The sequence below is a fragment of the Impatiens glandulifera genome, chromosome 1 (genome assembly GCF_907164915.1).
Source record: "Impatiens glandulifera chromosome 1, dImpGla2.1, whole genome shotgun sequence".
NCBI classification, from domain to species: domain Eukaryota; kingdom Viridiplantae; phylum Streptophyta; class Magnoliopsida; order Ericales; family Balsaminaceae; genus Impatiens; species Impatiens glandulifera.
The window spans coordinates 75,119,172-75,143,923 of NC_061862.1; the positions used below are offsets into that span (position 1 = coordinate 75,119,172).

The 24,752-nt window shown below is 37.0% G+C and overlaps 1 non-coding gene and 1 pseudogene across 1 annotated transcript; both read left to right on the plus strand.

Moving 5' to 3' along the window:
- The window catches only part of LOC124932742, a 42,032-nt pseudogene extending 20,420 nt beyond the window's left edge, over positions 1–21,612 (plus strand).
- On the plus strand, positions 20,308–20,425 carry LOC124922858. The gene has a single exon (XR_007097910.1). It is a non-coding gene; the product is annotated as a U5 spliceosomal RNA (small nuclear RNA).
- Positions 21,613–24,752: the final 3,140 nt, after the last annotated feature.

A 24,752-nucleotide genomic window follows, 5' to 3' on the forward strand; every position in this document is an offset into this window, starting at 1 on the left:
CCCACCCCACGCCCAAGCCCATGTCATTTCAATTTTTTTACTACACTAACATGGTTTGTTTACTACACTAACATTTCAATTTGTATCAATTGCAGATCTCAATTTATTTGTTAACTGTTTTGTCTTATATGATGGAGAGTGGAGGAAAGATGGTGTTAGTTTTTTTGACTCAAGTTCATTAGTAGGTGTGCCTCTATCCTTAAATACTACATATGACGAATTAACTGACATTGTCTATGATGCTATTGGTGTGGACAAATTGAGATGATTTAGTGTTCAAAGTCAAGTATACTTTGGTTTTGAAAACTACTCCTCTTGCTGATATCCGATATGATAGAGATGTGATGTTCTATGTAAAAGAAATTTTGACTTCACCACACGAGCTTCACACTCCTCTATGTGTCTCTTTAGTCACTACCTTCACACTCAACTAATGAAATCCAAAGAGAGGAGGTTCTTGAATTCCCTATATTTGAGTAGTATGTCTTACAAAGTCAAAATGACATACACCATACAGAAGATGAAGAACAACAAGTCTCATATTTTCATTCGAGTGAATTGGCTGCTAGTACCCCTCCTTTTACACCCCGGTCATCCATCATTTCCCCTATGAGGAAAACATCCAGTCATATTGAGTTGCTTGATTCATTTAAACCAATCCAGGTTGAAACACATGCTCAATTAACCCTAGAAAACAAATTGGAAGTGAGTACATTTTTTGAGAACAAAAAAGAACTTCAATTGAGGGTGCATAGATATGCGATGGCTAATCATTTTGAATTCAAAGTCGAAAAGTCAACAAAAGATCTTTGGTTTGTGAAATGTGTGAATGAGGACTACAAGTGGAGATTGCGTGCTGTGAAAGGAAAATTCCAGCAGATGTTTGAGATTCGAAAATTAGTAAATGAACACACATGCTCAATTTTGACGAGGCAAGAGAATGTGAGGCAAGCACCAGCATGGGTAATTGCGGAGTGTATCAAACGTAGTACATGAACCATCACCATGACCAAATGCCTAAGAAAATAATGGAAGACATGCAGACAAATTATGGGTTTAAACTGACCTATAATAAGGCTTAGAGGTCTAGGGAAATGACCTTAATGGCGGTGCGAGGAATAGTAGAGGAATCTTATGGAAAATTGCCATTATACCTGTTCATGTTGGCGAAGAATAACCCAGGTACCATAATTGACATTCAGATGGATGAGCATTGTCACTTCAGGTATATGTTCATGTCCCTAGGTTTCTCAATCAGAGGTGGTGCGTGGAGCGTGGGCTTGTGCGTGGGATTAGACATGGGGTTGTGCGTGGTGCGTGGGGGTGTGCGTCAGTGCGTGGGCTTGGGCATGGGGCGTGGAGGTTGTGCGTGGTGCGTGGGGTGGTGCGTGGGGGTGGTGGTACAAAAATAATGAACAAAAATAAAGACAAAAATAAAGAAAAAAATACTTACTTGATTGTGTAACCATTTTTAGGCGTGAGAAATCTGTTAAATAAAGAACGATATGCTTTGAAATAGTCAAATCCTTGAAGTCTTTATCATTACTCTTCAACCATTTCTTCAATTCCTTCATCTTTTTCTCGTCAATTCGTAAATAGGATTGACCGTAACCGGATCATTGAGTTTAAACCCTTTCCCACTAGGGTCGGTGCAGTCCCCTAATTGTTTCGACTTATTCTTTCTCCGAAAATTTTTACCTTCAAATTTTGATGGAGTCAATTCTTTCACCTCATTCACATCCTCCTTATTCTTCTCCTTCTTCTTCTTCTTCTTCTCCTCCTCAGTCACCTCCTTCACAATCTCCTCCTCCACTTCCTCCACATTCTTCTCCTCCACCACCTCCTCCTCGTTCTTTTCCTCCTCCTCCACCTCCACCTCCTTATTCTTTTCCTCCTCCTCCTCCATCACCTTCTTCTTCTCCTCCTCCACCACCTCCTTCTTCTTCTCCTCCTTCTCCACCTCCTTCTTCTTCTCCTTCTCCTCCACCATCTCCTTCTTCTTCTCCTCCTCCACCACCTCCTTCTTCTCCTCCGCCTCCACCTCATTCTTCTTCTTCTTCTTCTTCTCCTCCTCCACTTCCACCTTCTTCTCCGCCTCCACCTCCACCTCCTTATTCTTCTCAGCCTCCACCTCCACCTCTACTTCCACCTCCTTATTATTCTCAACCTCAACCTCCACCTCCTTATTCTTCTCCTCCACCTCCTTATTTTTCTCCTCTTCCACCTCCTTCAATTTGTGAGAGGATTGGGGCGTAGGGAGCAAATCCTCGTCCTGCACATCATCATTCTTCTCCTTTGGACGATCAAAATTCAATTTGCGAGAGGCTTGTGGCGTGGGGCGCGAATAATCGTCCTGCACAATCAAAAAATCAGATTAATTTACATTGTGGGTGGGGTGTGAGGCGTGGTGCGCAACTATATCTCGTCCTCCTCCTCATTCTTATCGTCCTCCTCATCCTACACAATAAAAAAGAGATTAATATACATTTTGCGAGGTGCAAGTGTAGTGCGTGGGAGTGCGTGGAGGGTGCGTGGGGTGAGTGTGTAGGGTGAGTGCGTGGGGTGTGGGGTGAGTGTGTGGGGAGTGGGGTGAGTGCTTGGGGAATGGGGTGAGTGTGTGGGGGTTGTGCATGGCGTGTGGTGTGTGGTCGTTGTGCGTGGGTCGTGGTGCGTGGGGCGTGAGGGTTGTGCGTGGGGGTGGGGCGTGGTGCATGGGGCATGGGGGTTGTGCGTGGGGGCGTGGGGTGAGTGCGTGGGGGTTATGTGTGGGGGTGGGGCGTGGGGCGTGGGTGAGTGCTTGGGGCGTGGGGTGGGCGTTAGGTTGTGCGTGGGGTGTGCGTGGGGTAGTGCGTGGAGTGAAAGTGTTGTGCGTGGGGCTCAAGTGTGTGCGTGGGGGTGTGCAATTATACCTTTTTCGACTTCCTCTTCTTGGCCAACTCATCTGCCTTCCTCTTCTTGGCCAACTCATCAGCCTTCCTCTTCTTTTCCAAGTTTGTCAGCCTCTCATTCCTCTCATTCTTCTTTCTCTTAATCTCATCAACATCATCCTGCTTCATCTCCTCATCATTCTTCCTCGTGTTCATCACCTCATCATTCTTCCTCTTCGTCCTCTTCTCATTATCAAGTGCAACATCATCATTCTTCCTCTTCGTCGTCCTCTTCTCAGTATCAAGTGCAACAACATTATTCTTCTTCTTCGTCTTCGTCCTCTTCTCAGTATCAAGTGCAGCAGTACCTGCCTCTTCTTTTTCTTCTCCTCCACTATTCTTCTGTTCCTTTATTTCCCCAATAATGTGATTATAAGTTGTTGATTCTCCTTGATGAGCTTGATTTCATTTTTAATCTCATTTACATCTTTTATCAGTTCATCAAGTTTGGCATCAGTATGGGCTTGAGACACTCGATTGGGTGCACAAGATGTAGAATTGTCTTCATCAGTTTTGTTAGGATTTGTATCTCCCAAATCCTACCAGCTTGAAAACAATCTGTAAAAACACAAGAAAGAAGAACACAAGAACACACAGATTTATAGTGGTTCACTCAAATTGAGCTACATCCACTTCAGCCACCACCAGATTTACTATGAAGAAGAAGAAGGAATACCGAGTTTTTGCCTCACACTTTATCTCTCTAGAATTCTGTCTAACAATGTAAACCCTTAATAATCACATATTTATAGGGTAAACATTCAGGTAATAAACCTAAATAACTTTGGTCAGGTCCAAGCCCAAAACCAAAAAAAGAAAACCCAATAAACTCTAATTAACAATGTAGAATTTATTATAAGTGTAGGCTCCATAACTCAACAATCTCCCACTTGGAGACTAATTTCATCATCCATCGATCGGTAGTGGCTTTCTATTCGGTGTCTTAACGAAGAAGACCAACTGAAGTTGCACACAACTTCAGTTTCTAATTTGTCACAGCTTTCGTCAACATATCAGCTGGATTCTCACTCCCGGGAATCTTCTCAAGAGCTAATACTCCATCTTCTAAAGCTGACCGGATGAAATGATAACGAACCTGTATATGCTTCGTCCTGCCATGATAAACAGGATTCTTTGCCAAATGAATGGCACTCTGACTGTCGCATCGCAACACACTTCCCTCGTAGTCTTGACCCAATTCTCGCAAAAAGGGTTGTAACCACATCATCTCCTTAGCAGCTTCTGTCACAGCAACATACTTTGTCTCGCAACTAGAAAGAGCAACAATCTTCTGCAATTTTGATACCCAACTGATTGCAGTACCTCCCAGAGTATAAATGTACCCTATTATGCTCTTCCTACTATCAACATCACCACCATTGTCAGCATCAACATATCCTTCTAAACTCATATTAGACTTTCGAAAACACAAAGCGAGACCTGTACTTCCTCTTAAGTATCGTAGTATCCACTTTACTGCTTCCCAATGTTGTCTTACCCGGGTTGCTCATGAATCTGCTAACAACTCCCACTACATGTGCTATGTCTGGTCTTGTGCAAACTATCGCATACATAATACAACCAATGGCAGAGGCATACAGAACAATGGCCATGTAATTTTTCTCCTCCTCTGTTGAAGACGACTAATCTTTAGATAGTCTGAAGTGACTAGCTAAGGGGGTAGTAACTGGTTTTGCATCATACAAGTTGAACCTGCTAAGAACTTTCTTCACATATTCTTCTTGTGAAAGCTTGAGAACTTCTTCATCCCTGAAAATTCTCATCCCAAAGATTTGTTTAGAAGCACTCAAATCCTTCATTGCAAACTTTTCAGACAACTCTTTCTTGAGCTTGTTAATCTCATACAAGCTTGCTTCAGCAATCAACATGTCATCAACGTAGAGAAGAAGAATAATGTACGATTTATCAAACCTCTTGATATAGCAGCAATGATCAGCTTCACACCTCAAAAAATTGTTACTTTTCATGAAGCTATCGAACTTCTTGTACCATTGCCTTGGAGCCTGTTTCAAACCATACAGACTCTTCTGAAGCTTACACACAAACTCATTTTTCCTTTGATTTCAAATCCTTCTGGTTGTCGCATATAAATCTCTTCATCTAAATCACCATGAAGAAAAGCAGTTTTGGCATCCATTTGTTGAAGATGAAGGTCTTCTTTCACAACCAAACTCAAAATAGTTCTGATTGTCATCAATTTAACTACTGGAGAGAAGATTTCATTGTAGTCAATACCTTCTTTCTGTTGAAATCTTTTCACAACCAACCTTGCCTTGTACCTCATGGTTTTATCATGTTCTTCTTTAATCCTGAAGATCCATTTATTGTGAAGTGCTTTCTTTCCATTTGGTAGCTCAGTGAGCTCCCAAGTCTGATTCAACATCAAAGAGTCCATCTCATCTTTCATAGCAGACTCCCACTTAATCGATTCGTCAGATTGTATTGCTTCCTCATAACATTCAGGTTTACCTCTATCTGTCAACAAGATATAGTTCAGAGATGGAGATCACCTCTCAACTGGTTTTCGATTCCTTGATGATCTTCTCAACTGTATAACCGGTGTTTGTTGATTTACCTATGGGGCCACGTTCTCAACGATTTCATCTTCAACAACACATTGTTCTTCTTCGACAACCGGTATATATTCAGCTGAAAATTGTCTCAAATCGACTGTACCAGTCTCTTCCAACTTGTAATCACCATCTGATATCTTCCCAACACAATCTTTGTAGAGAACCTGTTCATTGAAGATAACATTTCTGCTACGAATGATCTTCCGATTTTGATTATCCCAGAAACGATAACCAAACTTGATATCACCATAACCAATGAAAAACATTTATTAGACTTTGGATCAAGCTTGATCCTATCACCTTCATTAATATGAACATATGATAAACAACCAAACACTTTCAAATAAGAAAGGTTTACCTTTTTATTGCTCCAAGCTTCTTCAGGAATTCTGAATTCAAGAGGAACAGAGGGTCCCCTGTTTATCAAATAGGCAGCAGTATTTATAGCTTCTGCCCAGAAGGTTTTAGGCAGCCCTGCATGCAATCTCATGCTTCTAGCACGCTCGTTCAATGTTCGATTCATTCTTTCAGCTACTCCAATCTCTTGAGGCGTTCGGGGAACAGTCTTCACCATAATGATCCCATTCTCAGCACAATACTCTTTAAAATCTGAATTGATATATTCACCTCCGTTGTCGGATCTCAAGCACTTAACTTTCTGATTTGTTTCATTTTCAATCAAAGCCTTCCACTTCTTGAAAATAGCAAATACTTCAGACTTGTGCTTCATAAAGTAAACCCATACTTTTCTTGTTAAATCATCTATAAAAGTCACATAGTAGTATGATCCGCCAATAGAAGAAACAGGTGCAGGTCCTCACACATCAGTGTGTACCAACTCTAGTCTTTCTTTCTTCAGCTCCTTCCCAGTTTTTAAGAAACTCACCCGTTTTTGTTTTCCAAGAATGCAGTTTTCGCATAACTGATGTTCAACAGACTTCAGTTCTGGAATCTGTCCATTCTTCAAAAGAATTTTCATCCCTTTTTTCACTCATATGGCCCAACCTGCAATGCCACAACTCACTGTTCTTCGAGTCATCAACTACAACAGCAACTGTTTCTCTACAAGTTGAAGTTGTGTATAACGTTCCAGTTTTGTGACCTCGAGCAACAATAATTGCTCCTTTAGTCACCTTCCACGCACCATTTCCACAACTGAAATTGTGACCTTCTTCATCAAGTTGTGTAACAGAAATCAGATTGCGCATTAAACCTGGAATGTGTCTCACTTTAGTAATCTTCCAAACATAACCATTTGCCATCTTCAATTTGATGTCACCAATACCAACAATATCCAGTGGCTCACCATCTGCGAGATAAACTTTCCCACAGTTTCCAGCCACATAGTTCTCCATTAATTCTTTGTGAGCAGTGGTGTGGAAAGACGCTCCTGAGTCCAAAACCCATGAATCTATCGGACTATCAACAGACAGAAGTAATGCATCAGTGACAGATTCTGTAACAACGTTGGCTGCATCATTTTTATCATCATCATTTTTCTTCGGTGCTTTGCAGTTCCTCTTTAAATGACCCTGTTTACCACAATTCCAGCACTCAAATGTCCGTCCAGACTTGGACTGACTCCTCCTACTCCTTGACATAGATCTGCTCTTACCTCGGTTGAAATTTCTATCATTACCTCTTCCCCTGTTTTCCACATTTAGAGCAGAACATTTGAATGTTTCACCAGAATCAATTTTACGAACCTCTTCAGCAAAAATACGATCTTTAACTTCAACAAATTTCAGTTTAGCATTTCCAACTGAATTACTAATTGCTGCCCTCATAGGTTTCCAACTATTTGGTAGAGATGCTAACAAAATCAAGGCACTAACTTCATCCCCAAAATCAATCTCAACATATAGTAATTGATTCACAATTGTATTGAATTCATTCAAATGAGTAGTGACAGAAGTACCATCAACCATTCTTAAGTAAAAGAGTCTTTTCATTAAGTGTACCTTGTTGTTAGCAGATGGTTTCTCATACATATCAGAAAGAGCTTTCATCAGACCCATGGTGGTCTTCTCCTTTGCTACATTGTGAGCAACTGTCTTGGCTAGCGTCAATCGGACAACTCCCAAAACCTGTCTATCAAGGAGTTTCCATTCAGCTTCATCCATCTTCTCTGGTTTCTCACTCAAAGGAACATAAAACTTCTTTCCATAGAGATAATCTTCAATCTGCATTCTCCAGAAGGCATAATCTGTCCCATCTAATATTCCAATCCCATGTCCTATGCTGTTCTCACTTGCCATTGTTTCCAATTCTCAGATCTAGCCTAACTGCTCTGATACTAGTTGTTAGGATTTGTATCTCCCAAATCCTATCAGCTTGAAAACAATCTGTAAAAACACAAGAAAGAAGAACACAAGAACACACAGATTTATAGTGGTTCACTCAAATTGAGCTACATCCACTTCAGTCACCACCAGATTACTATGAGGAAGAAGAAGGAATACAGAGTTTTTGCCTCACACTTTATCTCTCTAGAATTCTGTCTAACAATGTAAACCCTTAATAATCACATATTTATAGGGTAAACATTCAAGTAATAAACCTAAATAACTTTGGTCAGGCCCAAGCCCAAAACCAAAAAAAGAAAACCCAATAAACTCTAATTAATAATGTAGAATTTATTATAAGTGTAGGCTCCATAACTCAACAAGTTTGAAGAGTCGTCGCAAAAGGGATTTGCTGAGAGTTGTCTCGGCTAGTTTCATCGTTAACTTCAGGGAGTTGAGGAGTAATAAGTCTCCTCTTCTTGGCCGGCGGTTTAAGAGTCCTTTCATGTTTTTCATCTTCTTCACAAACTTCAATCTTTCTCTTCCTCCCATTAAATTCAAAGAATTTATCATAAATGTTGCCTCTCATATCTTCAAAGTCGTCCCTAGAGTACTTCCGCTTCTCCTCCTCAGACTCATCAATTTTTCTTCGAACATTGCACTTTTGGATGGCTGTGGATACCTCCGGTAGGGTATTACTCCTAAAAGATTTATAGAGCACTATCATTGGGCTTGTAAGATCATCTTGCAGTGTCCTTTTAGCAAATTTGGGGACGAATGTATTGATAAGCTCATAGGTCCACACTTGGAATGTTAGTGCGAACCCATGTAAAGTATAAGCGACATCATAGATGCTTTTCTTTTCCCAGATTTTCTCCTTGACGAGATATAACCTACGAAGGTGTTTCATATCTTTGTCAATACCCTGTAGGGTTGCTCTGAAGGACACATTTCCCCATGAAAATTGGAGGAACATCTTCATGTCTTCCACCATGTGAAAGATCTGAAACTTATCTTCCTCCTATTATCAGATGCGAACAGATACTGGTAAATGAGAAATATGAGCCCCATCTTCCATGAATCCTCCTTATCAGAGCATCCGACGAAAATGCCTTCAAGCTCTTTCAGTCTAACATTCTTTTTACCCTTAAAATATTTGAGGAGAATGGGTGGACATTCTTCAACCTCCTCATCCTCCACCAAAGGAAATCTGCCAAAGTTGAGACATGTCACCAATGCATTATCCTTCATGCCCCAACAAACCTCCTTACCATTGACTAAGAACCTTATCTACTTCGAATTTGAGCTGATTTTTCTGATAAGCATCTGATGGAGTATGGTTCCTGAAAAATATAATGTTGGGGCTTTGAATAGATACTGGAATTGGGTCTGCAAAGCCCTATCCAAAATATCATAGTGAGTAAACCTCTCTTTTATCTTTGCCAAGCTGGGGCCGGTGAATTTCCATAAAACACAGCCATTAAAATCATTAATAATGGTTTTGTTTGGTGCCATCTGCAAAAACAGTAAAATCATATACACAATGTTTGGTGGATCAAAAACAATAAAATCATATTAATAATTGAAGCCACGCACCACCCCCACGCCCCACGCCCAAGTCCACGCCCACGCTCCACGCACTACCCCACGCCCCAAGCCCACGCTCCACGCACCACCCTATGCCCCACGCACAACCCCACGCTCAACCCCACGCCTCACCTCATGATCCACGCCAACCTTACGCCCCATCCACGCCTAAGCCCACGCTCCACGCACTACCCCACGCCCCACGCACAACCCCCACCCCCACGCCCAAGCCCATGATCCACGCCAACCCCACGCCCCACCCCCACGATCCATGCACAACCCCCACGCTCAAGCACACGCTCCACGCACTACCCCACGCTCAACCTTCATGCCCCCGCCCACCCCCACGCCCCATGCTCAACCCCCATGATCCACGCCAACCCCATGCCCAAGCCCACACACTCACTCCACGCCCCACGCCCCACCCCACGATCCACGCCCAAGCCCACACAATTGAATTGCGTACCCACACAATTCAATTGCCCCACGTGAAAATGTTCGCAAACCAACCATTCAGATTATTCTAAAACAGTAAAACAAAGCATATAACTAACTAAGCATTTCAAACCTAACTAAACCCTAAACTAAAACCATAAAACTTTCATACTCAAGATGCAAAAACATTAAAATCATCAGGGAGTAGTCGAACTAACCTCAGTAATCTAGGTTATTCTTCTTAAAGTCTGCTGATAAACTAGTAATTTCCGAAATGAAGCAATCATAAGCCAGTTTATGCAAGGAGGTGGCACATTGCATTCAGGTTTGTTCAACATGTAAGAATAGAACGAGAAACTGAATGATTAGAACGAGAAAAGAAAAACAGAATGTGAAATAACCTGAGGAAGCTCAGCGTCCGGTTGGGGCTTGGCGATCGTCGGGCTGGGGATTACTGGATTGGGAGCACGTCGCGGGGGAAAAAGAGGGGAAAACAAACGGGAAGAAATGGGGGGGAAAGGAAAAGGAAGAAGATAACAAATTAGTAAGGGTAAAAGTGTCCAAATTTTAAAAAAATGTTAAAAATGAAAATGAAAATTTTTAAAATTAGTTTTGGGAATACCCTCTTTTGAGTGTCATTTGATCAAATTTCCCCTAGAGAAAGGTATAATATTTCACACAAATTAATAATTTTATAAACAATAATTAATAATGTTATAACTATTTTTGTATGGGATTATTTATGACATGAATGTGAGGTTAAATTTAAATCCATTTCTATAGCTAATCTACAAGAATAACAAAACGAATCTATTAATCGAATTTCACGGTTGAAATGGTGGAAGGATTGGTCGTGGCTGGCCGGAAGAGGCTTTTTGCTTAATGAGGAAGGAGAAGAGGGGTTGTTTTATTATCATTCAATTATATCTTTTTGAAAATAAATATATATAAAAAAATAAGGAAGAGGAGTGTGTTCCTCGTGGACCACGAGTAAGGAAGGCACCCTTTATTTTAATTTAATTAGAGCATTCTTATTTATGTGTTGATAGCTCTAGAGTTTCATTTGATATATTTTTGTAAATTTTTATATATTGTCTTATAATTATTTTAAATATCAAATCACTTAATTTAATAACTAAAATATAAAAAATATTTTTATTTTTTTAATATATTTAAATACTAAATTTAAAATGATGTTGAAATTGATCTAAAAACCAAATCTCAAACTATTTTACAAACAAGATTTTTTGAAATTTTCTTATAAAATTCCAAAATCAAACAAGCCTTAAGGGTTAAATGTTTTTGGCGGGATGATGCAACTGTATTTGGTTGACTGTTTCAATGTTAGAGTGTGAATATGTAGAGGGTCATTGTTAAATTATTTAAAATTTTATGCATTATTAATTAATAATTACAAAAAATTATATTATATAAATCTTATTTTCATAAAATTTTCAAACCTATCTAAGCGTGTTTGACCTTGGTTTTTGGGATTGTAAATAAAAAATAGGTTATTCTTATTTTTAACTTGTTTAATTATTAAAATATCTTTTATATTTAAATTTAATAAAAATAAATGATAAAATAAAATTAGTTTATAAAATAAATACTTAAAATACCTTAAATAAAACTTAAAATCATGGTTATAGGGTGTGCACCTTTTATATTAAAAAAAGTAAAATAATTATGAAATGAGTAATTTTTGTTGTGAATAATATTGATGGGATAAGAGTTGGGCATTGTTCAATAAGAGTTTAATAAACTCAAGTACTCAACTAGTGATGTTAATTTTGAGTATCCGTGTATTTTTTTTATAAAAAAAAGATTGAACGGTAATAATTGATTTGTTATTAAAATATATTTTTTTATTTAAAATTTAATGGAAATAAAGTAAAAAAGTATAAACTATACTACCACGTAGATATAAGTATTTTAAAAACATAATAAAATTCTTTAAAAAAATCTTTTACAAGAACTAAGATTTTTTTTTTTTTTTTTTTAAACCGACTTAACTTTAATTCATTCAAAATTCCGAAAAAAATGAGTAAAAAAAAAAAAATGAGTTTTTTATTTTCCTAAACAAGCATAAAAAATTTTTAGTTCGTAACCGTCTGAAACAAATGAATTACACAACACACAAACAATTCAAAGCGTTTATCTAACTAAAAAATTTTTCGTTCTCGTGACTTTTTTTTAATGTGATTTTCTAGTTCTAACTTAGTTTCTAGTTTTGCTCAGTCATGGTTACTCGTCTCAGCATTTGTGGATTTGTATTGTTGTCGAATAATATGTCTTCCCATGTCTCTTCTACACTTCTTCTTATTCTCGAGTGCACACTTGCGTTCTTTTCTCACCATATGTGGTAAACGATTGTAACGAAGCCGCTTTTGAAAACACTTGATTTGAAACTTTTTCTCTTTGCTTTGTGTATGGCTTCCTTTTAGATCTTTTTCTATTCTATAGGCAGGCTAACCATTTTCACGCTTCTTGCAAACTTCTTCCATAGCTTCGATGTGTAAGAACATGATCAAATAAGTGATCTATTGTTTCTTCATTCCCTTCACACAGTAGATAACTTGGATTCGGAATTTTCATGTATTTTCTAACACGATCTCTCGTGTTTAACATTTCTTGAAATGCAAGCCATATGATGAATTGGTGTCTCGGAATAACTTTGACGACTAGACTAGTCAAAAGGTTTAAGAAAAACCACATTGAAAGTAAGAGTTAGCATCTAATAAAAACAAAAATGAAGGGTCTTTTGATATTTTATTGATTATTCTTAAATAAAACTAAAGAAATATATGTAAGCAATTGTTGTTTGATTAGACTTTTGTTCGGTTTGTTAAACATAAGAATAAAAGTGTATAGATTCTATTAAATATCTTGAGTGTCTAGAATCAAACAGAGGAAAATAATTTTTGAGGCCTAGAGTTTGAAGCACATAACCTCCTAAAGAGAAACGAGATATAACATCATGGTACGTTGTTGAAAGATTAAACTTGACATAAAATTTAAATATTAATGCTCGACACATGAAATCCATCAAGGAAAACTGACGCTATCATTCGTACTACAATTGGAATTTATAAGTGATAAACTATATACTGAAGAGATGCACTTACGATTGGTCTCCTTCAAATAAACAATGTATTAAACTGATTCTTGAATATGTTTTATCTAACGTCACTAATACGTGAGAAGGTAGAGGCACACAATACTTAGAAGGTTAAGAATGTCTAAATTATGATTCTCAAATGTGGTTAACTAATTAAGTGATGATAAAAATAAAAAACCCTCTGTACGAAAGATATTTTTAGTAAAATAAAAATGGAAAATATTTAGTTACATAACTTAAGAGGAGAAGTTAAACCATAGCTTAACTGAACAAGCTAGGTTGAATGAGGAATAAATGTCAAATGTCTAGCTTATGTAAGGTAAGTGAAGCACATATTTTAGTTTAATTGGAAAAATTAAACGCATAAGATATTTAGTTTAAGTGGACAAATTTAACGTAGAAGATGTTTAGTTTAAGTGGAAACGATGTCGTGTCAATCGTATTAAACATAATTAAATTACGGGACAATTTTTAATATATATAATAATAATAATAAATAAGCAAATAAATAGACTAAATAAATTAACTATATTAATATTTGTTTCTTTGTGCAAATAAATAGATAAAATAAAATAATATATATATATATATATATATATATTAATTTTTGTTTATTTATATTTTTGTATGAGTTTTAAGAGAAATAAATAAGTAAATGAATATTGAAAAAGAAATATGAGGAACTAATGGTAATGGTCCTTGTTGATTGCTAAATTTCAAATTTGTTGAGGACACTAAAAAGTAAAACGGATGAAATCAATTAAGACAACAATTCACAATTTTTAGTTTTTTAAACTGTTGTCCAAAATTTTCATTTTTCATATAGGTTTGTTTGAGTTTTAGATGAATGTTTAAGAAGTTTTTAACTTTTTTTTAGAAAGCATTTAAGGCTCGTTATAATCTTTCATTTTGTCTTAATTTTATTTATAAATTTTAAGTTTATTTATGGTTTAATTTTAAAAATTTTAAATTATTGATTTAGATTCACTACTAACATGGTTAAAATAATTAACTGAATTAAATTTATTTTATTAATTTTATATTGAAAATATTCAAATTTAAATTTTAAAATTAGAAGTGTAGTTCTTAAGTTTTTTTTTTATCAAGAATGACGAAAAAAATCACAAAAACCGATCGTAAATTTTACAACGACTAGAGGTTTAAGATCCGTAAACTAAGCCCACGTCCGGCCCATGAACCCAAACCTATCTCATTAGACTTTAAATTACGTTTGTGTTATTTTATTTCTAGTTTTAAATATTAGATTTATACATTAAAAATGCCTCTAAAATTTGTGAAAAATGTCGATTATTCTGTAGGCATATTATTCCATATTGAACCAATTTAATAATGTCTTTAATGTATTTTGGATAAATTTGCGTCAATTATTATTCATTAAGTTTATTTATTCTACAGCTGATATGGTCATATTTCGTGAAGAAAAATAATGTTATTTGACTAGAGTGTACAATCATTAATAAACTATAAGTTCTTAAGTTTGAGCCCATCAGGCGGCGAGTTATGCGCATGATTGAATGATTAAGTATGTTGCCGGGCTACAGAGGTGAATATTCTCACCCTAAGGTCTTGGGTTCGAGCCTGTCAGACGACAAGTTCTGTGTCTTCTTAAATGGTTAAGTGTATTTGTGGGTTACATGCTTAATCTAAACATGCGATGTTCCATTCTTTTTTCTAAAAAAAAAATAAGAATTCATTTAATTAATTATTTTGACTAAGAGTAACTATTATTTGGATTTTTATTTGCATAATTTATTACTGATGGAGGTGCACGTACACATTAATATTTCACAGTTATAACTTATTTGATTTAATGTGTAAATTTTTAAAATAAAATTTTTCTTTCCATTTGAATTACCGTTCAATGATTATTTATATTTTGATTTGTAAAAACAAATCGTGATCCAATTGAGTAATTTTTTTTATAATTAACAAAGATGAATTATTTAGCTTTTGTTTTGTAAAAATATATTTAAATATTTATTGAAAATAGAATAAAATATTGTGATTTCAATTTAGTTACTTCATTATTTCAATGTGTACATTTTATGAGTTAATATAAAAACTTATTACAAAAGGTGTATTTTGGAGAAATCGAATAATAGCACATGTTTAGCAATTCAGAAATAAACAAGCTACAACAAGGCCTAACAATTCTTTTTCTCTTTTGTGTAATTAAATAGGCAGCTAAAACAATTGAGCATCAAACAATCAAACAATCAAAAAACAGAGAGCAGGACACCAAGATTTTACGTGAAAAACCTAAATTAGGTAAAAACCACGGGACATTTCGGCCACTTAAATCATCCACTATATCAAATGTGTATACAATGTAGTTCAATACAAGCCTAGAGGTAATCTAACAAAAGTTATCAATTGACCTCATCCTAACTTGTCATTCACATACATTATCATCATCACTAAATATGGCTAACCAAATGGAGAAGAGATAAAGGAAATCAGAAGAAGAACCTACTGCAATGGAGGAAGAACTGTTTCAATGGAGGAAGAACTGCTGGAAGAGAGAGAAAGAAAAACAACTCTAAAACTGTTGTGTTTTTTTCCCTTAATTAAATATGCCCTAATGGGCTTTATTAATTTGTTAGGCCCAGCTGTCAAATGAGCTGACCCAACAAATCTCCCCCGTCAGCGCAACTTTGCGGGCTCCAATAAACTCCCTCTCTCCCGACAATCTTCAAACTTGTCCTTAGGCAAGGATTTCGTAAACATATCGGCACCATTCTCATTTGTATGAATCTTCTCCAAGTTCAGCTCTTTTGCCTCAAGCACATCACGTATCCAATGATATCTCACGTCGATGTGTTTAAATCTCGAATGAAAAGCTGAATTCTTTGAGAGATGAATGACACTTTGACTGTCGCAAAACAAAGTGAACTTCTCTTGCTTTTGGCCCAACTCTTGTAGGAACTTCTTCATCCATAACACCTCTTTACATGCCTCAGTAGCTACAATATACTCAGCTTCTGTAGTAGACAAGCAACACACTTTTGTAACCTTGACTGCCACGAAACAGCACCGCCTGCAAAGGTAACCAAAAAACCTGATACAGATTTTCTTGAATCAACATCACCCGCCATATCAGAATCTATAAAGCCTTCCAAAATAGGAGTATCACTTCCGAAGCATAAATGTGCTTTTGAAGAGCCTCGAAGATATCTGAGAATCCACTTAACAGCCAACCAATGTTCTTCTCCAGGGTTGGAGAGATACCGACTAACAACACCAACTGCGTGTGCTATGTCCGGTCTTGTACATACCATGGCATACATAAGACTACCAACTGCAGAGGCATAAGGTACATTCTTCATTTCATCTTTCTCTTTCTCACTTGTAGGACATTGTTTAGAACTCAACTTGAAATGACCTGCAAATGGAACTGAAACCGGTTTTACATTTTTCATTGCAAATCTCTCAAGTACCTTCTCAATGTACTTCTCCTGTGATAGCCAAAGTGTTCTGTTCTTTCTGTCTCTTGTGATTTCCATGCCTAAGATCTGCTTCACTGAACCCAAATCATTCATCGCAAAAGACTTTTTCAAATCCCTTTTGAGCTTCTCAATTTTTGCAATATCTTGCCCAACAATCAACATATCATCAACATAGAGCAGAAGAATAACATAATCATCAATATCGTATCTCTTGATGAAAACACAATGATCAGAAGTAGTCTTACTGTACCCATTTGCTTCCATGAAAGAGTCAAATTTCCTGTACCATTGTCTAGGCGCTTGCTTGAGCCCATACAAGCTTTTCCTCAACCTGCAGACAAGATCTTCTTTACCTTTAACTTTGAAACCCTTAGGTTGTTCCATATAGATCTCTTCCTCTAAGTCACCATGGAGAAATGCAGTCTTCACATCCAGTTGTCCAATTTCCAAATCTTGACTAGCAGCCAATGCTAACACAACTCTGATGGATGACCTCTTCACAACCGGTGAGAAGATCTCTTCAAAATCAATCCCCTTTTTCTGTCCAAAGCCCTTCACAACCAGTCTTGCTTTGTATCGAGGTTGTGAGCTATTCTCTTGATGCTTTAACTTGAATACCCACTTGTTCTTCAAAGTCTTCTTTCCTTTTGGAAGTTTCACCAAGTCATAAGTCTCGTTCTCTTACAAGGAATTTATCTCTTCTTGTATTGCCACCGAACACTTGTTCTTGTTTTAATGAGACAATACTTCTTGATAGGTTTCTGGTTCTCCCCCGTCAGTCCAACATCACATACTCATTGGGAGGATACCTACTAGAAGGTTGTCGTTGCCTACTAGATCTTCTAATATGCTGATCATCAGGTGGCTCTAGAGAACTATCATCATCTTGTTCAGCTTCCTCTGTTGGCTCAACATCAACTAGAGGAGTCTCATCAACCTCAACTTGGACATTCTCCACATCATTGGGCTGTGATTGTGGTGTACGAATCCTACCATTGTCAGGCAATTCATTCTCCGTAAACTTCGGCTTTTCCTTTTTCTCAAGGTCTTTAATGGTCTGATCTTCAAAGAATACCACATCTCTGCTTCTAATGAGTTTCTTGTTAACCGGATCCCAACATCGGTACCCAAATTCTTCGTGACCATACCCAATAAAGATACACTGTCTCGTCTTGCTATCAAGCTTAGCTCTCTCATCTCGAGGAACATGAACAAACACTTTACAACCAAAAACTCTCAAGTGATCATAAGAGACGTCTTTACCTCTCCAAACTCTTTCTGGAACGTCGCCATCTAAAGGAGTTGAGGGTGAAAGATTTATCAGATCAACCGCTGTCTTCATTGCCTCTCCCCAAAAGGATTTTAGTAACTTAGCATGAGACAACATACACAAAATTCTCTCATTGATAGACCTGTTCATCCTCTCTGCAACTCCATTCTGTTGAGGTGTTTTTGGCACAGTCTTCAAAAGCTTGATCCCATGACTTTTACAGTATTCCACAAATGGCCCTCTGTATTCGCCACCATTATCCGAACGAACACATTTCAACTTCTTCCCAGTTTCTCTCTCCACTTCAGCATGAAACAACTTAAAGTAATCCAATGCTTGATCCTTAGTCTTCAAGCAATAGGCCCACACCTTTCTTGAGCAATCATCGATAAAAGTGATGTAATAATGAGCACCACCTAAAGTCAAGGAATCCATAGAACATATGTATGTGTGAACCATATCTAGGATATTGGGCTTCCTAGATGGAGAGAAACTTTTGAAGGAAACTCTATATTGCTTACCAACTAAGCAATCTGTGCATGTCTTCAAATCTGTGGACTTTAAGCCCTGGAGATCGATTGTCTTGGAGAGAACTTGCATGCCATTCTGACTTAAGTGACCAAGTCTCTTATGCTAAAGTTGTGCTGAACAATCATTAACTGCATTTGCTTCTCCCCCGTAAGACTTGGTCTCTGTCACATAAAGAGAATCGACCTTCTTTCCTTTAGCTATCACCAAAGATCCCTTAGTGAGTTTCCATTTTCCTTCACCAAAGTAACTATGATAGCCCTCATCATCAAGAATACCAGTAGAGATCAAATTCATCCGAATATCAGGAACATGTCGAACATTCTTCAAAAGTAGCTTGCACGAAGTGTTAGTTTCCAAACAGGCATCTCCTTTTCCAACAATCTTACACGTAACATGGTTTCCCAATGTCACTAAACCAAACTGTCCACTAGTGTAAGAAGCAAATATATCACAACGATTGGTGACATGATAAGAAGCACCTGAGTCTACCACCCATTGTGTATCTTGAGAAACAAGGTTGATACTATCATTGTCGTAAACAATATCGATGTCGTTACCACCCACATCTGCAACCTTACTACTTCTATCTTGCTTATTCTCCTTTTGTTCCCGCTTCAAAGATCTGCACTGATACTTCTTGTGTCCTGGCTTGCCACAATGATTACATGTAATCTCTTTTCTCGAGCTGGATGTTCCCCGTGACCTGTCTGAACTGCCACTGCGATTCTTTGGAGTTTTACTTTTACTTCTACCCCTTTTTTTCAGTCGAGAAGCCCTGTTCTTTTCTTCTAGCCTCTTCATTCAACACGCTCTCTTTCATCATTTTCAAAGTGAGCTTACCTTGTGGAATAAAATTGGTAATTGAAACCACAAGTGTCTCCCAACTATCAGGCAGGGAATTAATCAAACACATAGCATGAAGCTCATCATCAAATTTCATTCCTATCGCAGCCAACTCATTTAGAATCCCCTGAAAAGCATTTAGATGCTCAGACATAGAAGATCCATCTTGATATTTCAACGAGCAAATCTTCCTAAATAGAAATGCTCTGTTTTGAGTGTTGTTCTTCTTATACAGCTCACTCAAAATAGTCCACACTTTATGAGCATTAACCTCAGTAGCCACATGTTGATACACACTGTTGTCAACCCATTGCCTGAATTTACCAACTGCCTTTCTGTTCAGCTTCTTCCAATCTGCATCTGTCATAGCCTCTGGTTTTTCTTTATCACCCAAAATAGTGTCTTCATAATCATAATTACACAATAAGTCCTCCATCTGTGACTTCCAGATTGTGTAATTGGTAGCTGTGAGTTTGATCATCGTTCCATTACTGCTCAACGATTCTTCCATTTGAATTATACAAGAATCACCACCAAACGAACTCAGCTCTGATACCACTTGTTGGAGAAATCGAATAATAGCACCTATTTAGCAATTCAGAAATAAACAAGCTACAACAAGGCCTAACAATTCTTTTTCCCTTTTGTGTAATTAAATAGGCAGCCAAAACAATTGAGCATCAAACAATCAAATAATCAAAAACAGAGAGCAGGACACCAAGATTTTACGTGGAAAACCTAAATTAGGTAAAAACCACGAGACACTTCGGCCACTTAAATCATCCACTATATCAAATGGGTATACAATGTAGTTCAATACAAGCCTAGAGGTAATCTAACAAAAGTTATCAATTGACCTCATCCTAACTTGTCATTCACATACATTATCATCATCACTAAAAATGGCTAACCAAATGGAGAAGAGATAAAGGAAATCAAAAGAAGAACCTGCTGCTTCAATGGAGGAAGAACTGTTTCAATGGAGGAAGAACTGCTGAAAGAGAGAGAAAGAAAAACAACTCTAAAACTGCTGTGTTTTTTTTTTCCTTAACTAAATATGCCCTAATGGGCTTTATTAATTTGTTAGGCCCAGCTGTCAAATGAGCTGACCCAACAAAGGTGTATTAATTGAAAGAGAAAGAGAGTTACCCCTAATTGTTTTCGCATATTTCCCACATAGGAGGAGTATCAACTCTCCTATAGGATATCTCTCTATATAATAAGCTGCTATTGCATTGATTAGATCACGTAGCTGTGTTGTGTGTACAAAGCGAACTATTCTTTCGCCTTTTACTAAAGAATACCGTGTACATGCAACTAATGACAGCATATGCTTATTTTTGGAGGGTTATCATCAATTGATAGCCCTAAAATTTCAGTCTAATCATATTTTCTTCTGTATTACATTTGCTGGTTTTATGCTTTCCCATTGTCATCTGTCTCTCCATTTCATCTTGCATTTATCCATCGAAGTGTTGTTCATTTATCTTATCTATTTTATTTGAGCTTATTCTGTTTCTAAAATTAGCAGCAATGAGTGCTGACCCAATTCGTGAATGGATTCTATCAGAAGAAAATACAACAGAAATTAGAAGGATTAGCTCTGTAGGCGGTGGGTGGATGCACCAACCGCTATTTTTGTTAAGACCAACAGGTAATATCACCAAGTTTGTATAATAAACATTTTGATCATTCCCCAAAGTAGAACATGAAAATACCCTATTGAGCCGATTGAGTATATATATATTCATTTATTTTTCTCCACATTATTCCCAATGTAATGAGCCTCACTTCATTAGATTAGATTTGGGATCATAATCAAATTTGACACCTCAACTTTCAGTTTAAGACTGTTGTTATCACTTGAGCTACATGAGATATTGTACTCTACCTCAATCAAGAAGAAAAAATAGAGGGTTTTAATCAGAAATATTTGGCCTTCGAATAAGGTATAAGAATTTTGAAACTCAAAAATGAGATCTGAAGTTGGATTCTTTTCAGCTCTTTGATTGAAGTGGGGTCTTTTTTCTTTCGTGAAGAAACTAACACAAGTACACAATATCTCACAACCACCACAACTCTCACTTCATTCAAGCTGTTTAACCTCAAACTCTTCAATTCAATCCTGTTACCACTTGAACTACATTATTTCAGTATCTGTGGGATGTTGTGCTATAAATTTTGACATCCCTTTGAAAGTAAAAAAAAAAAAAAAATGGTTAATTTACTAATTGTTTTTGCTCTTCAGTCCATTTTGGGGAGAAGGCTGACTGAAATACACAAAGCTGGCAAATCTAGATAATGTTTTGGTTTTGATGTCAAAAATACTATTGGCAGGTTGTTTGTGATTCCAAATTTTCAGAGGACTTTCTTTTGATCATCTCTCTCTCTTTTTAAGTTTTTTTTCACTCTCTTTAAATCTGTATTATAGTACTCCACAGATAAATACATGGATGTTGGAATAGGTCGAGTTTTATGGAAAACAGAGGTTGGGTTACCAACTGAAGTTAGCACGAGATCAATATGGCGATTCTGTTATTTACGAAAGAGGTTAGATTTATAAATAAGTCATTTCAACAAACCTTATGGCATATGTTTTCAGTTGGCTGGATTGTGGATTAGGGCACAGGTGGATAAAGAAGATGGGTTGTCTCTTTGAGAACACCATGAGCCTATATCATTATTTGAATCATTACAATTTGTCTTCATCGACCATGTCCTTAATCCAAGATTACATGGAATGTTGGAAGCTTAGCATTACCCGAAAAGAAAGAAACAACCAACTTTGTCTGGTTGTATGGATTTTAAGGAACAAAGAGTTTTAAAGTTGTTATCTTGGAGTATATATAGTTGTAATCACACACTTTTAGGTTAATAGCTATTGTGAATTCATATATAAAGGATAAAACCATTTTCATTATCTGTGTATTTGAGAAGGTAACATACAAACAGTGATAAATAAAATCAAAAGATAATCGATTGTTAATCTGTATAAATGCTTACCATTATTCTAAACAAACAAGGCCTAAAGCTATCTAGGTTGCGTTTATTAAGATAACCAACCTTATACTAATTCATTATCTCCATGCATAGCATGGGTCACCTTCTCTAAGTGATTTTGGCGCTCCTACCCTCATGACAGTTAATTCATCTATGCTGTATAGGCAAGAGGAAGAATGAAGTTATACAAATTTAAATTTTGGGGTCCTAGAATATTTTAGTATTTTTTTTTTAATTTTAATTAATAAAATAAAATATAAATAATTAATATATTATAATACGGAGACAACAGAGATAAAAAAAAGTTATTTTTATAATATATATTTAATATTAAAAGAAAAAAAAATTATATTAATAATGTAATATTATTAAATATTAAAAAATTGGGGCCCTATAAAAGTAGGAACCCTATGCAACTGCATTGATTGCCTTACCCCAGAGCCGGCCCTCCCTCCCCTATACTACAAATTAAAATTTTACTCTCTCAATCATACTACTTTGTCTTGTGGTACATGACAGGGTCATGTTTGTTAGAAATTAAAGTAATAATAATAACAATTAAGGAATCTTTTTGTTATGCAAGAGTCTCTTGGATTGTCCAAACCTCTTAATCTTATCTCTAGTAAATGAGACTCTTCATGTCTCTTAGTTATGCTTTACTTTATTTAAGTTTTGTAATCGTGTTCTTATTTCGAAACAAGTTCAATAGACAAATTTTCATTAAGGTTATTTTCATTCTCTAAATTTTTTATTCACTTTCTAATATATTTCTTCACGTTTTGATCATCGAAGTCTTGATTGTGACTTCATTAAGAGCTTTGGTAATATTGTTGAAGAAGATATCGTTGTTATTCGATATGGAAAGTGGTGGTCGTGTAGTTGGACTCGGTTTAGAGTTGTTAAATCAGTCAAACTACCGGATATGGAAAACCTGTATGGAATCGTACCTGGTTGGGGAAGATTTGTGGGACATCGTTGTAGACGATGATGATGTAGCTCCTAAGGATATTGCTGAAAATGCGGAAGCATCGAAGAAGCGGAAGAGACTCAACGTGAAGGCAGAATTTGTGCTGAAGAGGTCAATCTCCCACAATTTGTTTGAGCACATCATCGGTTGTGGATCTGCTCGTGAGATTTGGGAAATGCTTGATCGTCTTTTCAATAAGAAGAACGAGGCTCGTCTCTAGATGCTTGAAAACGAGTTGGCAGCCGCAAAGCAAATCAGATCTGTCTCAAACTTCTTTCATAAGGTAAAAAAATATGCTCATAAATTTCTTTATTGAACCAAGATGAGAAAATCTCAGAGGCTCGAACAAAGAGGCATATTGTTCGAGGACTTCGACCTGAATATACACCATTCATCACATCGATTCAAGGTTGGGCTCAACAACCTTCACTCGAGGAGTTTGAAAATCTTTTGTCATCTCAAGAGTCGTTGGCCGCACAAATAGCTGGAACGAGTATAAAGGAGAAGTCGAACAACGCGTTGTTCGTGAAGAAATCGAGCTGGAAAAAAAGAAAGTCGAAGAAGGAGGAAACATGTCAGGATTCTTCAAATATCCCTAAAAAGCTCCTTAAGTGTTTCAGGTGTGGCAAGACTGGACACTTCAAGAGAGATTGTCGAGTAAATTTGAACGAAAATTTTGTTAGTTCAAATCTCGGAGAAAAGTCTAACCAGTGTGTTGAGGAGGACTGGGACAAGGCTTTTCATGTCGATGTGACGACTTCGAAGGAAAAGAAAACAAAGGCTTCTCATGGTAAACAGGAGATCGATCAAAGGTGGATTGTCGATTTAGAGTGCGAACATCATGTTACTAGAGATGATTCGATGTTCTCGTCGAGTCGAGTTCATAATGGGGGTAGTGGCATTGTCACGCCAGATAACTCGGTTCACGAAGTTAAAAAGGAAGGATCGATTGTCATTGAAAGCGACAAAGGAGAATCTATTATTCTGAAGAATGTCTACCACGTCCCAGGAATTCAGAAGAATCTCTTCTCGGTTGCAAATGTTGTAGACGCTGGAAATTTGGTATTGTTCGGTCCACATGATGTGAAGTTCTTAAAGAACGTGAAAGAAATCAAGGCGGATGTGGTTCATACTGGAACTCGGGTAAATGATCTCATTGTCCTTTCAGCTTCAAATTCATACATAGAAAAGGTGAACGAAAAAAACACATCTTTTCAATGGCATGCAAAACTTGGGCATGTAAATATGACTAAGCTCAGTGTTATGTCTCGAAAGAAACTTGTCGAAGGTCTACCTGAAGATCTGAGAATTGAGGAGGGAAGTGTGTGTGAAGGATGTCAATATGGGAAGGCTCAACGACTGCCATTCGACAACTCTGTATCGAGAAGTAAGGGTCCTTTGGATCGAGTTCATAGTGACTTGATGGGACCAACTCGAACTGCCTCATACTCGGGAAGTAAATATATGTTGCTGTTTGTGGATGATTTCTCCAGGTTCACTTGGGTGTACTTTGTGAAAGAGAAGTCTGAAGCGTTCTCTAAATTTCTCGAGTTCAAGGAGACGATAGAAGGAGAACAAGAAAGGAAAATTCGAGTATTGCGGACAGATAATGGTGGAGAATTTTGTTCAAAAGAGTTTGAATTGTTTTGTAGGCAAAATGACATAAAAAGAGAACTCTCTTGTTTTGAGACCCCACAACAAAATGGGATAGCCGAAAGGAAGATTCGA